Source organism: Rhopalosiphum maidis, chromosome 3 (genome assembly GCF_003676215.2).
Source record: "Rhopalosiphum maidis isolate BTI-1 chromosome 3, ASM367621v3, whole genome shotgun sequence".
Lineage (NCBI taxonomy): Eukaryota > Metazoa > Arthropoda > Insecta > Hemiptera > Aphididae > Rhopalosiphum > Rhopalosiphum maidis.
This window is the reverse complement of record NC_040879.1, coordinates 74,820,741-74,835,020: the sequence shown is the minus strand read 5'-3', so window position 1 is coordinate 74,835,020 and position 14,280 is coordinate 74,820,741. Positions and strand designations below refer to the sequence as shown.

The 14,280-nt window shown below is 26.6% G+C and overlaps 1 long non-coding RNA gene across 1 annotated transcript in view; it reads right to left on the bottom strand.

Annotated features, from left to right (window-relative positions):
• Positions 1 to 314: 314 nt before the first annotated feature.
• The window catches only part of LOC113557530, a 126,867-nt gene continuing 112,901 nt past the window's right edge, over positions 315 to 14,280 (bottom strand). The window contains exons 3-4 of the long non-coding RNA XR_003405596.1: positions 768 to 866; positions 315 to 450 (exon numbers count right to left, since the gene is read on the bottom strand). This is a non-coding gene — a long non-coding RNA (uncharacterized LOC113557530). The remainder of the gene's footprint in view (positions 451 to 767; positions 867 to 14,280) is intronic.

The following is a 14,280-nucleotide window of genomic DNA, read 5'->3' as shown; positions in this document are numbered from 1 at the left end:
AATGAATGAAAGTAATTAATGCTGAATAAGAAACATATTCTTCATCTAGTGGTCAAGGTTTCACAATACTAACTTGAGAATTGACTTTTTTTTAAAAAGTTAAAAATAGGAATTTATAATTCTCATTAAAATAATCATATAAAATCATGTTTTATAGTGTTTATGAAGTATCAGCATCAATAAAAATACAAGGAATTAAGAATGCTAAATAAGAATTATTCACTTAATTTATTGGTCTTGGTTTCATGATACTAACTTTTTGTGTCACTAATATTAAGTTGCTATCAATTACATACAGTTATTATTAAACGTACCATTCAAAATACCATTATTGTTATTATTATCAGTATTGTCTAGTCAAATTTTAACATGGGATGTCCAAATTTTCCCAAGTGCTAAAAACGATAATTCATGTTTCATCATGGCTTGAAAGATCTGCTGTACTGCAATCTGAAAAAATGTAGTCAGTTAAAATGTGAAATTGATGGAGTACAACATTAGAATACAGAGTTTTATACGCAGTTAATAATATGAATTTAAAATACGAGTCAAAATTATCATATAAAAGCATGTTTTATAATGTTTATGAAGTATTAGCATCAATCAAATACATGGAAGTTAATAATGCTAAATAAGAATCATTTACTTAATCTAATGGTAAGGGTTTCATAACACTAACTTGTTGTTACACTTCTATTATGTTGCTATCAATTACATTCATTTAACATTACACGTACCGTGCAAAAACACCATTATTATATTAATACCTTCTAATCCATATTAAACATAGGATGTTGAAACTATTCCAAGCGCTAAAAATGTTAATTCATGCTCAGCAACCGTTGAGTGATCTGTTGCACTGCAATCTGAAAAATATGAAAGTTAATAATGGTAAATAAGCATCATTACTTAATCTAATGGTCAAGGTTACATGACCTTCAGTAACACTACTATTAATTGAATCACAATTATATTCTATACCCATTACTCGTACTTTGCATAAAACCATTATTATTATCAGTATCGTCTAGTCCATTTTCAACGTAGGATGTTGTAACTTTGTCAAGTGTTTAAAACGTTAATTCATGTCTTTGCAATCCTTGAGTGATCTGCTGTACAGCCATCTAAAAAAAAATTTTCGGTTAAATATGTATAATGGTTGGAGGATAAAATGTCACTACTACACACCATAAAGAGATCGAAAGTCTGTTTATGACAACTAGTACGTGGACAACGGTGAATAATTCAGAAATGGAAATAATCAAACAAAAACTAACAGACAAACTTCATTCCTATTTCAAAATACTTGAAAACAATTTAAAGTTGAAATTTAAATACAAATACGAAAATAAAACTGCAAAAAGATATGAAACATAAATCAGACAGTAAATACAAACGATTATATCAATAGATAAACAATGTTTTATATCACTAAACCACAATCATGGATGAAAAACATCATATCAATTGGAATTAGAATATTCAACTTATTAGATTTTATCTCTGGCCGCCGAATTCAAAAATGTTTAATATTATAATATTTTCAGAAACAAATACAATTTCAAAACTGATTAACTGAGCATAATATAATGAAATAAATTTCCAATAATATTTTGTACTTTGTAAATTAAGCAGGCAGTTGTATAAATATCATGAGTCTTAATATAGATACATAGTAACTAGTAAGACAAAAGTCAAAAAGTAATAACATTAAACTATAGATGTATGTATTATTTAAGTGTTTAGATAGTTGCAGGTAAGCATTTATTATGCATTAATATTCACCAGACTGTACAGTCCACTGGTTAACTAATTGAACTTAAGTAAACGGTCTTACAGTACTTATAACTTTTTTTTTTTTATTTATTTATTTATTAAAATTAAAATGTTTCAGCATTTTATCATGCTATTACAAGTTTACTAACGTGTTCAATTACAAATAACAAATAACAATTACTAATATTTTTAGTTAGTGATATAGTGATATACATGCTAATGTTAGTTAATATTTATTTATTAGTGGTAATTTAAAATCGATCTTCGTCTTCGCTTGATTGTGATAGAAGGAGATCTTCGGGTAGACGTGGTTTTAAACGCCGATTTTTCGTTTTTTTTTTCCCAGGTTGTAGAACCGTGCGCCATCAGATGTATTGAGATTAGCATGAAAGTTTTTGAATTATATTTTTATCCAGTCTCGGATAAGAGGGATTCCCGTGAGTTACAACTTTATACATAATAATAGTACTACTCATAGATAATGATGAAACACACTGCGAAATTAAGTATATTTACGCTATTGCAAAGATGTTTAAAGTCTACCTTTTGTAACTTGTACCTACGTATAATAAGTAATATAGTTGTTTTATTTACATAGAATATTATATGACTTTGACGTTTTCAATTTGTGAATATATTTCGTACAAATTGTACCAAGTCGTAATTTTTCATAGTTTTTTTGTTGCTTTTGGTAATTTAAATGTAGAAGGTTCAGTATTATCATACCGTTTAGGGTGATGTTAAACTTTTATTACTGAAACACATAATTATATATGCAAACTTGCAGTAAGTAAATAAAATAAATATTTAAAAAAGTTTTATATTGTATAACATAACTTTTCTAAAACTTTGCATTTTACAACTCGTTATTTCAACACATGATATAATCTGTTGTTATGATATTCATCTATAGATTTTGAGATTCAAATTGAAATACTTACATTTTTAATATTGGTTGTTTCGTTTCGAAATCTTCGAGGCTCAACGCATTGACACCTCCAGATCAAATTTCTGTTCTAAAGAATTTTGAATTTCAATTTTAAAATTAAGAAATTGCTAAAACCAAATTTCCTGCCAATTTTTTTTTTTTAAACTGCACATTTAAATCACCATTTACCGTCTAAATTATTGAGTTGAAAAACTTTTACTAATTGGAAGACGCATCTAGGGACGAATTTGTGTCGGTCTTTGAAAATTTTATCTAAAGGGGCCAGTATTAAAGGATTTAGTTTTGGAGTTTTGGATAACGTAATAACTATTAATAAATTGAGTTTTAACACAAAAATTTATGAAAAATTTAGAATTTGGACAGTTACACTGTAACAAAGTCATAAATGAGTAGATAATTTTTATATAATATGCAATGGTTTGGGAGGAATAATATTGAACATTTTGAAAGTGCAGTAGGGTTGCCTATACAAAACACCTTCTAGTCTGCATGACAATATGATAAAATACATAATGCTCTCAATTTCACTATTAGAGGTGTACTGTAAGATAAAATAATTAATAAAATAAATTATATCATAGAGATAGAATATTAGAAGAATCTACCAATATTCTATATTTCAAAAATAATTAAATTGTATAAAATTTGCCTATAGAGACTGCAACTATAGACAAAAAAAAATCCGACAAACTGGCTATATTAATTAAGCATATGAATATATTATGATCACTAATATTTTTGAAAATATAAACAAAAAAAAAGATCACAATTGACTATAAAACTTTACTCATAAGTCATAAATTTTTTTTATAAGTAGGTATTAAAAACCTTTATTTTGATATTTATCAAAATCACAAAAAAAAACACTAACTCTTTTCTTGTTAAAAGTTGTCTGTCCTGTATTTTTAAGTTTTGAAAATGTTACACATGATTTTTTATACATAGTTGTAGTTCATAAGATTAAAATCTTAAAATCTAGATATATAAAAAGATAATTATTTTTTATACACATTTCAAGTTCAAATTTGATTGAAATCAAATATATAAACAAAGATGACTAATGATTTATAATTGAAAAATATTTATGGGCATATAAAAATTTTAGAATATATTATTACATTTTATACATTTATTGGCTTTAAAATGCATTTTATTTCTAATAAAAATGAATTTAACCATAACATAATAAAAGTGAATTGCATAAAATTATTAAATTTATCGGAATCTTCTAGTCCAATATAAATGTAGGATGTTGAAACTTTTCAATGTGGTAAAAATGTTAATTCAGGTTTCAGCGAGCCTTGAAAGATCTGCTATACTGCAATCAGAAAAAATGTAGTCACTTAAAATGTGAAATTGGTGGAGAACAACATTAGAATACAGAGTTTTATACGCTGTTAAAAATATGAATTTAAAATACGAGTCAAAATTATCATATAAAAGCATGTTTTATAGTGTTTATAAAGTATTGGCTTAAATGAAATGTATGAAAGTAGTTAATGCTAAATAGGAAACATATTCTCTTTCTAATGGTCATCGATTCAAGACACTAAATTGAGAATTGAGTGTTTCATAAACCATAAAAAATTTGAATTTGTAATATACGTCAAAATTATCATATAAAAGCATGTATTATAGAGTTTATGAAGTATCAACTTAAATGAAATTTATGAAAGTTACAAATGCTAAATTAGCACCATTTTCTCTATTTAGTGGTCAAGGTTTCAAGATATTAATTTTAGAATTTAGTATTTTATAAGCAATTAGAAAAATGAATTTGTTATATACGTCAAATTTACCATTTAAGAACATGTTTTATAGTGTTTATAAAGTATTGGCTTAAATGAAATGTATGAAAGTAATTAATGTTAAATAAGAAACATATTCTCTATCTAGTGGTCAAGGTTTTAAGAGATTATTAACATCGTTATTTCAAATATTGGATTTTCAAAGAAGTTCGATCTAAGTACGACAATTTAAAAATCCTTAAAATCATTTTTTCAAAAATTCTATAACAAAAAACCTATGAAGCTAGTTTGAAAATCGATTTAATTTTTTATAAGTTTCGACCTATGTCTCACAAATATCTCGAAAGCAGTTCGTAAACAGGAAATTAAATTTTGGACATTTTTGAATTTTCATTCGCGTTTTCTCGGTCACCTGCTGATCAAACGAAAATTTATCACATTGCTTATAATATTCTACTCATTAATGTCATTAGAATCAGTATTTCATTTAGCCAAAACCTGGTTTTTTTTAAATTTCTAATTTTCAAATATGTTCGATCTATATACGACGTTTTAGAAATTCTTAATACCGTGTTTTAGATCAACCAAATGCAAACAAATAATGTAACTTGTATGGGGATCAAATCTATGTTTTACAAATTTCGGTCTATGTCTCAAAATTAAATCGAAAACAATTCGTAGCCAAGGACTTTAAATTTCGAATTTTTCAATTTTCATTCGCGTTTTCTCGGTTACCCGTTGGTCCACCAAAACTTATCACAGTGGTTATAATATTCTACACGAAATTCCATACCAAAATAAGTTTTTCATTTTGCAAAAATTTAATTTTTTCAAATTTTGGATTTTCCAAGAAGTTCGATCTAAGCACGACAATTTAAAAATCCTTAAAATCATTTTTTCAAAAATTCTATAACAAAAAACCTATGAAGCTAGTTTGAAAATCGATTTAATTTTTTATAAGTTTCGACCTATGTCTCACAAATATCTCGAAAGCAGTTCATAAGCAAGTAATTGAACCTTCAAAATTTTCGATTTTCATTTACGTTTTCTCGGTCACCTGGTGGTCCAACTAAAACTTATTACTTTGGTTATAATATTCTAAATATAATTTTACACCAAAATCAGTTTATGATTTAGCTAAAACAGCGTTATTTCAAAAATGGGATTTTAAAAATCGTTCGATCTACATACGACACTTTAAAAATTCGTAAAGACGTTTTTTAGAATAATTTAAAGCAAACAACTAATATATCAATTCTATGTTTTACAAATTTTAGTCTATGTCTCACAATTTTATCGAAAACAGTTCGTAAACAGGAAATTAAATTTTGGACATTTTTGAATTTTCATTCGCGTTTTCTCGGTCACCTGCTGATCAAACGAAAATTTATCACATTGCTTATAATATTCTACTCATTAATGTCATTAGAATCAGTATTTCATTTAGCCAAAACCTGGTTTTTTTTAAATTTCTAATTTTCAAATATGTTCGATCTATATACGACGTTTTAGAAATTCTTGATACCGTGTTTTAGATCAACCAAATGCAAACAAATAATGTAACTTGTATGGGGATCAAATCTATGTTTTACAAATTTCGGTCTATGTCTCAAAATTAAATCGAAAACAGTTCGTAGCCAAGGACTTTAAATTTCGAATTTTTCAATTTTCATTCGCGTTTTCTCGGTTACCCGTTGGTCCACCAAAACTTATCACAGTGGTTATAATATTCTACACGAAATTCCATACCAAAATAAGTTTTTCATTTTGCTAAAATTTAATTTTTTCAAATTTTGGATTTTCAAAGAAGTCCGATCTAAGTACGACAATTTAAAAATCCTTAAAATCATTTTTTCAAAAATTCTATAACAAAAAACCTATGAAGCTAGTTTGAAAATCGATTTAATTTTTTATAAGTTTCGACCTATGTCTCACAAATATCTCGAAAGCAGTTCATAAGCAAGTAATTGAATCTTCAAAATTTTCGATTTTCATTTACGTTTTCTCGGTCACCTGGTGGTCCAACTAAAACTTATTACTTTGGGTATAATATTCTAAATATATTTTTACACCAAAATCAGTTTATGATTTAGCTAAAACAGCGTTATTTCAAAAATGGGATTTTAAAAATCGTTCGATCTACATACGACACTTTAAAAATTCGTAAAGACGTTTTTTAGAATAATTTAAAGCAAACAACTAATATATCAAGTTATAGGGATCAATTCTATGTTTTACAAATTTTGGTCTATGTCTCACAATTTTATCAAAAACAGTTCGTAAACAGGAAATTAAATTTTGGACATTTTTGAATTTTCATTCGCGTTTTCTCGGTCACCTGCTGATCAAACGAAAATTTATCACATTGCTTATAATATTCTACTCATTAATGTCATTAGAATCAGTATTTCATTTAGCCAAAACCTGGTTTTTTTTAAATTTCTAATTTTCAAATATGTTCGATCTATATACGACGTTTTAGAAATTCTTAATACCGTGTTTTAGATCAACCAAATGCAAACAAATAATGTAACTTGTATGGGGATCAAATCTATGTTTTACAAATTTCGGTCTATGTCTCAAAATTAAATCGAAAACAGTTCGTAGCCAAGGACTTTAAATTTCGAATTTTTCAATTTTCATTCGCGTTTTCTCGGTTACCCGTTGGTCCACCAAAACTTATCACAGTGGTTATAATATTCTACACGAAATTCCATACCAAAATAAGTTTTTCATTTTGCTAAAATTTAATTTTTTCAAATTTTGGATTTTCAAAGAAGTCCGATCTAAGTACGACAATTTAAAAATCCTTAAAATCATTTTTTCAAAAATTCTATAACAAAAAACCTATGAAGCTAGTTTGAAAATCGATTTAATTTTTTATAAGTTTCGACCTATGTCTCACAAATATCTCGAAAGCAGTTCATAAGCAAGTAATTGAATCTTCGAAATTTTCGATTTTCATTTACGTTTTCTCGGTCACCTGGTGGTCCAACTAAAACTTATTACTTTGGTTATAATATTCTAAATATAATTTTACACCAAAATCAGTTTATGATTTAGCTAAAACAGCGTTAATTCAAAAATGGGATTTTAAAAATCGTTCGATCTACATACGACACTTTAAAAATTCGTAAAGACGTTTTTTAGAATAATTTATAGCAAATAACTAATATATCAAGTTATAGGGATCAATTCTATGTTTTACAAATTTTGGTCTATGTCTCACAATTTTATCGAAAACAGTTCGTAAACAGGAAATTAAATTTTGGACATTTTTGAATTTTCATTTGCGTTTTCTCGGTTACCGTTGGTCCACTAAACTGTACAATGATATGAACTTTAATCATTTAACAAATGATAATAAGTAATAATTATGATAAGTCATACAAATCTATTAGAATGCCTTTTAGAATTTAAATGTAAAATAAGTGTAACAAAAAAATACAATTGTAAAATTACTGAGAATAGCTTATTTTCAATATGAAAAAATTACGAATTTGTACCATTCGTCAAAATGTATTTAAATAATCATGTTTTATAGTTTTTATGTAGGATAAATATCGGGTAATATGAAATTGAAAAATGGTAAATTAGAATCATTTTCTTAAGGTAGTAGTCAGGGTTCAAGACAGTTACTTGTGTTAACTTCAGACGCAAATTTGAACAATTCGTCTATATCATATTGAATTTTCAATTAATTCAGGCCAAACTTAAGTAAATATACCGACCCCTTACGGCACAAAGTAAACCGATGAACGGCACACAACCAACTAGTTTTATCTCCTGGCAGGTCGCCAGTCAACCTCAGTACAGCGACGCTCCCGCGCTCTGTCAGTATTTACATTGACTTGATATTTCAGTGTTTTAAAAATAGTTAAAAATAGGGATTTGTAAATTTTGTAAAAATTATGATTTATACAAAGTAAAAATAAAAGATCTTTATAGAATAGGTAAATAATAAGAATGAAAATTACAAGCTAATAGTTGTTTAATAATCTGTTATTCAGATATTTAACAAGTCACAATTGTTTCACAACTATTAATTTATTATCAATTATATTCAATAACCATTACAGAAACATTGTATAAATCCAATATTATTATCAATGTCTTCTAGATTATTTTCAAAATAAGATGTTGATACTTTCCCAAAGTGGTATGAATGCAAATTCCTGTCTCAGCAAGCCCTGGGTGAACTGCTGCACTGCAATCTGAAAAAAATGTAGTCAGTTAAATATGTAAAATTAGTGGAGAATTAATTGAGAATTTAGTGTTTCATAAGCAGTTTAAAATATGAATTTATAACACGAGTCAAAATTGTCATTTAAAAGCATGTTTATAGTGTTTATGAAGTATCAGCATCAACAAAAATACATGGAAGTTAATAATGCTAAATAAGAATCATTTACTTAATTCAATGGTGTTGGTTTCATGTCAATTAATTGAGAATTGAGTGTTTCATAAGCCATAAAAAATTTGAATTTGTAATATACTCCAAAATTATTATATAAAAACAAGTTTTATAGAGTTTATGAAACATTGGCATAAATGAAATGTATGAGAGTAATTAATGCTAAATAGGAAACATATTCTATTTCTAGTGGTCAAGGATTCAAGATACTAACATGAGAATTGAGTATTTTATAAGTAATTAAAAAAATGAATTTGTAAAATACGCCAAATTTACCATATAAAAACATGTTTTATAGTGTTTATGAAGTATTGGCTTAAATGAAATGTATGAAAGTAATTAATGCTAAATAAGAATCATATTCTCTTTCTAGTGGTCAAGGTTTCAAGATACTAACATGAGAATTGAGTATTTTATAAGCAATTAAAAAAATGAATTTGTAAAATACGACAAATTTACCATATAAAAACATGTTTTATAGTGTTTATGAAGTATTGGCTTAAATGAAATGTATGAAAGTAATTAATGCTTAATTAGATCCAATTTCTCTTTCTAGTGGTCAAGGTTTCAAGATACTAACATGAGAATTGAGTATTTTATAAGCCATAAAAAATTTGAATTTGTAATTTACGTTAAAATTATCATATAAAAACAGGTTTTATAGTGTTTATGAAGTATCGGCATCAACAAAAATACATGGAAGTTAATAATGCTAAATAAGAATCATTTACTTAATTCATTGGTCTTGGTTTCATGATACTAATTTTTTGTTTCACTAGTATTTATTTGCTATCAATTAAATTCAATAACCATTACACACACATTGCATAAATCCAATATTATTATCAATATCTTCTAGTTTATTTTCAAAATAAGATGTTGATACTTTCCCAAAGTGATATGAATGCAAATTCCTGTCTCAGCAAGCCCTGGGTCAACTGCTGCACTGCAATCGGAAATAAATGTTGTCAGTTAAATATGTAAAATTAGTGGAGAATTAATTGAGAATTGAGTGTTTCATAACAGTTTAAAGTATGAATTTATAACACGAGTCAAAATTCTCATTTAAAAGCATGTTTATAGTGTTTATGAAGTATCAGCATCAATGAAATCCATGGAATTAATAATGCTTAATAAGAATCATTTACCTAATTCATTGGTCTTGGTTTCATGATACTTACTTTTTGTTTCACTAATATTAAGTTGCTATCAATTACATACAGTTATTATTACACGTACCTTGCAAAAGACCATTATTGTTATTATAAGTATCTTCTAGTTTATTTTCAAAATAAGATGTTGATATTTTCCAAAGTGGTATAAATGCAAATTCCTGTCTCAGCAAGCCTTGAGAGAACTGCTGCACTGCAATCTGCAAAAAATGTTGTCAGTTAAATATGTAAAATTAGTGGAGAATTAATTGAGAATTGAGTGTTTCATAAGCAGTTTAAAAAATGAATTTATAACACGAGTCAAAATTATCACATAAAAGCATGTTTATAGTTTTTATGAAGTATCAGCATCAATGAAATACATGAAAGTTAATAATGCTAAAAAAGAATCATTTACTTAATACAATTGTCACTACTACACACCATAAGGAGAACGAAAATAATTCTATAACAACTCGTGGGTGGACAACACTGGATAATTTAGAAATTGAAACAATCAAAACAAAAACTAACAGACAACCTTCATTTTTAATACAAAATAATTGAAAACTATTTACAGTTGAAACTTAAACATAAGTACGAATGTAATACTGTAAAAAGTTACGAAATTTAAGCATAAACAGATGATAACAAATAATAATTATGATAAGCCATAAAAGATTGTACAAATTAACAGAATGTTTTGTACTTTTAAAAAAAGAATACACTAGTACAATAACTGAAAAATACCCCTTTTCCATATGAATTTGATGATAATTTTTCAATGATAAATTTAAATCATTTTCTTAATGCATCGGTCGAGGATCAGGACACTGACTTGTGTTAACTTCGGGCATAAAATATGAACAATTCGTCGATATTATAAATAGTCTTTCGTAAATGTACAAGACATTCAGTCAAAAGCCTAATAAATATACCGCCCCACTCCGGAGAGCAGTGGAACGGTGAACGGCACACAACCAACTAGATTCTTCATGTGGCAGGTCAGCCGTCGACCAAGGTATGGTGAACCTCCCGCCCTCTGTTGGTGTTAATATTGACTTAATGATTAATTCTTCTATAAACAGTTGAAAATGTGAATTTGTAATTTTTATCAAAATTATCATTTATATATCGTCTAAATAAAAGATTTTTTTAGCGTAGGTAAATAAGAAGAATAAAAATTACAAGCTAAAAGTGTTTACTAATCTTTTATTCATAAATATAACAAATAACAATTGTTTCACAACTATTACTTTATTATCAATTATATTCAATAACCATTACACACACATTGCATAAATCCAATATTATTATCAGTATCTTCTAGTTTATTTTCAAAATAAGATGTTGATACTTTCCCAAAGTGATATGAATGCAAATTCCTGTCTCAGCAAGCCCTGGGTGAACTACTGCACTGCAATCTGAAAAAAATGTTGTCAGTTAAATATGTAAAATTAGTGGAGAATTAATTGAGAAATGAGTGTTTCATAAGCAGTTTAAAATATGAATTTAAAACACAAGTCAAAATTATCATTTAATAACATGTTTTATAGTGTTTATGAAGTATTGGCTTAAATGAAATGTATGAGAGTAATTAATGCTAAATAGGAAACATATTCCTTTTCTAGTGGTCAAGGTTACAAGGTACTAACAGGAGAATTGAGTATTTTATAAGCAATTAAAAAAATGAATTTTTAATATACGTCAAATCTACCATATAAAAACATGTTTTATATTGTTTATGAAGTATTGGCTTAAATGAAATGTATGAAAGTAATTAATGCTTAATTAGATGCAATTTCTCTTTCTAGTGGTCAAGGTTTCAAGATACTAACATGAGAATTGAGTATGTTATAAGCCATAAAAATTTTGAATTTGTAATTTATGTTAAAATTATCATATAAAAACATGTTTTATACTGTTTCTGAAGTATTGGCTTAAATGAAATGTATGAAACTAATTAATGCTAAATAAGATCCAATTTCTCTTTCTAGTGGTCAAGGTTTCAAGATACTAACATGAGAATTGAGTATTTTATAAGCAATTAAAAAAATGAATTTGTAAAATACATCAAATATACCATATAGAAACATGTTTTATAGTGTTTATGAAGTATTGGCTTAAATGAAATGTATGAAAGTATTTAAGGCTTAATTAGATCCAATTTCTCTTTCTAGTGGTCAAGGTTTCAAGATACTAACATGAGAATTGAGTATTTTATATGCCATAAAAAATTTGAATTTGTAATTTACGTTAAAATTATCATAAAAAAACATGTTTTATAGTGTTTATGAAGTATCAGCATCAACAAAAATACATGGAAGTTAATAATGCTAAATAAGATCCAATTTCTCTTTCTAGTGGTCAAGGTTTCAAGATACTAACATGAGAATCGAGTATTTTATAAGCCATAAAAAATTTGAATTTGTAATTTACGTTAAAATTATCATATAAAAACATGTTTTATACTGTTTATGAAGTATCAGCATCAACAAAAATACATGGAAGTTAATAATGCTAAATAAGAATCATTTACTTAATTCATTGGTCTTGGTTTCATGATACTAATTTTTTGTTTCACTAGTATTTATTTGCTATCAATTAAATTCAATAACCATTACACACACATTGCATAAATCCAATATTATTATCAATATCTTCTAGTTTATTTTCAAAATAAGATGTTCATACTTTCCCAAAGTGGTATGAATGCAAATTCCTGTCTCAGCAAGCCTTGGGTGAACTGCTGCACTGCAATCTGAAAAAAATGTAGTCAGTTAAATATGTAAAATTAGTGGAGAATTAATTGAGAATTTAGTGTTTCACAACAGTTTAAAATATGAATTTATAACACGAGTCAAAATTGTCATTTAAAAGCATGTTTATAGTGTTTATGAAGTATTGACTTAAATGTAATGTATGAAAGTAATTAATGCTAAATCAGATCCAATATCTCTTTCTAGTGGTCAAGGTTTCAAGGTACTAACATGAGAATTGAGTTATTTATAAGCAATTAAAAAAATGAATTTGTAAAATACGCCAAATTTACGATATAAAAACATGTTTTATAGTGTTTATGAAGTATTGGCTTAAATGAAATGTATGAAACTAATTAATGCTAAATAAGATCCAATTTCTCTTTCTAGTGGTCAAGGTTTCAAGATACTAACATGAGAATAGAGTATTTTATAAGCAATTAAAAAAATGAATTTGTAAAATACATCAAATATACCATATAAAAACATGTTTTATAGTGTTTATGAAGTATTGGCTTAAATGAAATGTATGAAAGTAATTAATGCTAAATAAGATCCAATTTCTCTTTCTAGTGGTCAAGGTTTCAAGATACTAACATGAGAATTGAGTATGTTATAAGCCATAAAAAATTTGAATTTGTAATTTACGTTAAAATTATCATATAAAAACATGTTTTATACTGTTTATGAAGTATCAGCATCAACAAAAATACATGGAAGTTAATAATGCTAAATAAGAATCATTTACTTAATTCATTGGTCTTGGTTTCATGATACTAATTTTTTGTTTCACTAGTATTTATTTGCTATCAATTAAATTCAATAACCATTACACACACATTGCATAAATCCAATATTATTATCAATATCTTCTAGTTTATTTTCAAAATAAGATGTTGATACTTTCCCAAAGTGGTATGAATGCAAATTCCTGTCTCAGCAAGCCTTGGGTGAACTGCTGCACTGCAATCTGAAAAAAATGTAGTCAGTTAAATATGTAAAATTAGTGGAGAATTAATTGAGAATTTAGTGTTTCATAACAGTTTAAAATATGAATTTATAACACGAGTCAAAATTGTCATTTAAAAACATTTTTATAGTGTTTATGAAGTATCAGCATCAATGAAATCCATGGAATTAATAATGCTTAATAAGAATCATTTACCTAATTCATTGGTCTTGTTTCATGATACTACTTTTGTTTCACTATATTAAGTTGCTATCAATTACATCAGTTATATTACACGTACTTGCAAAAGACCATTATTGTTATTATAAGTATCTTCTAGTTTATTTTCAAATAAGATGTTGATATTTTCCAAAGTGGTATAATGCAAATTCCTGTCTCAGCAAGCCTTGAGTGAACTGCTGCACTGCAATCTGAAAATGTTGTCAGTTAAATATGTAAAATTAGTGGAGAATTAATTGAGAATTGAGTGTTTCATAAGCAGTTTAAAATATGAATTTATAACACGAGTCAAAA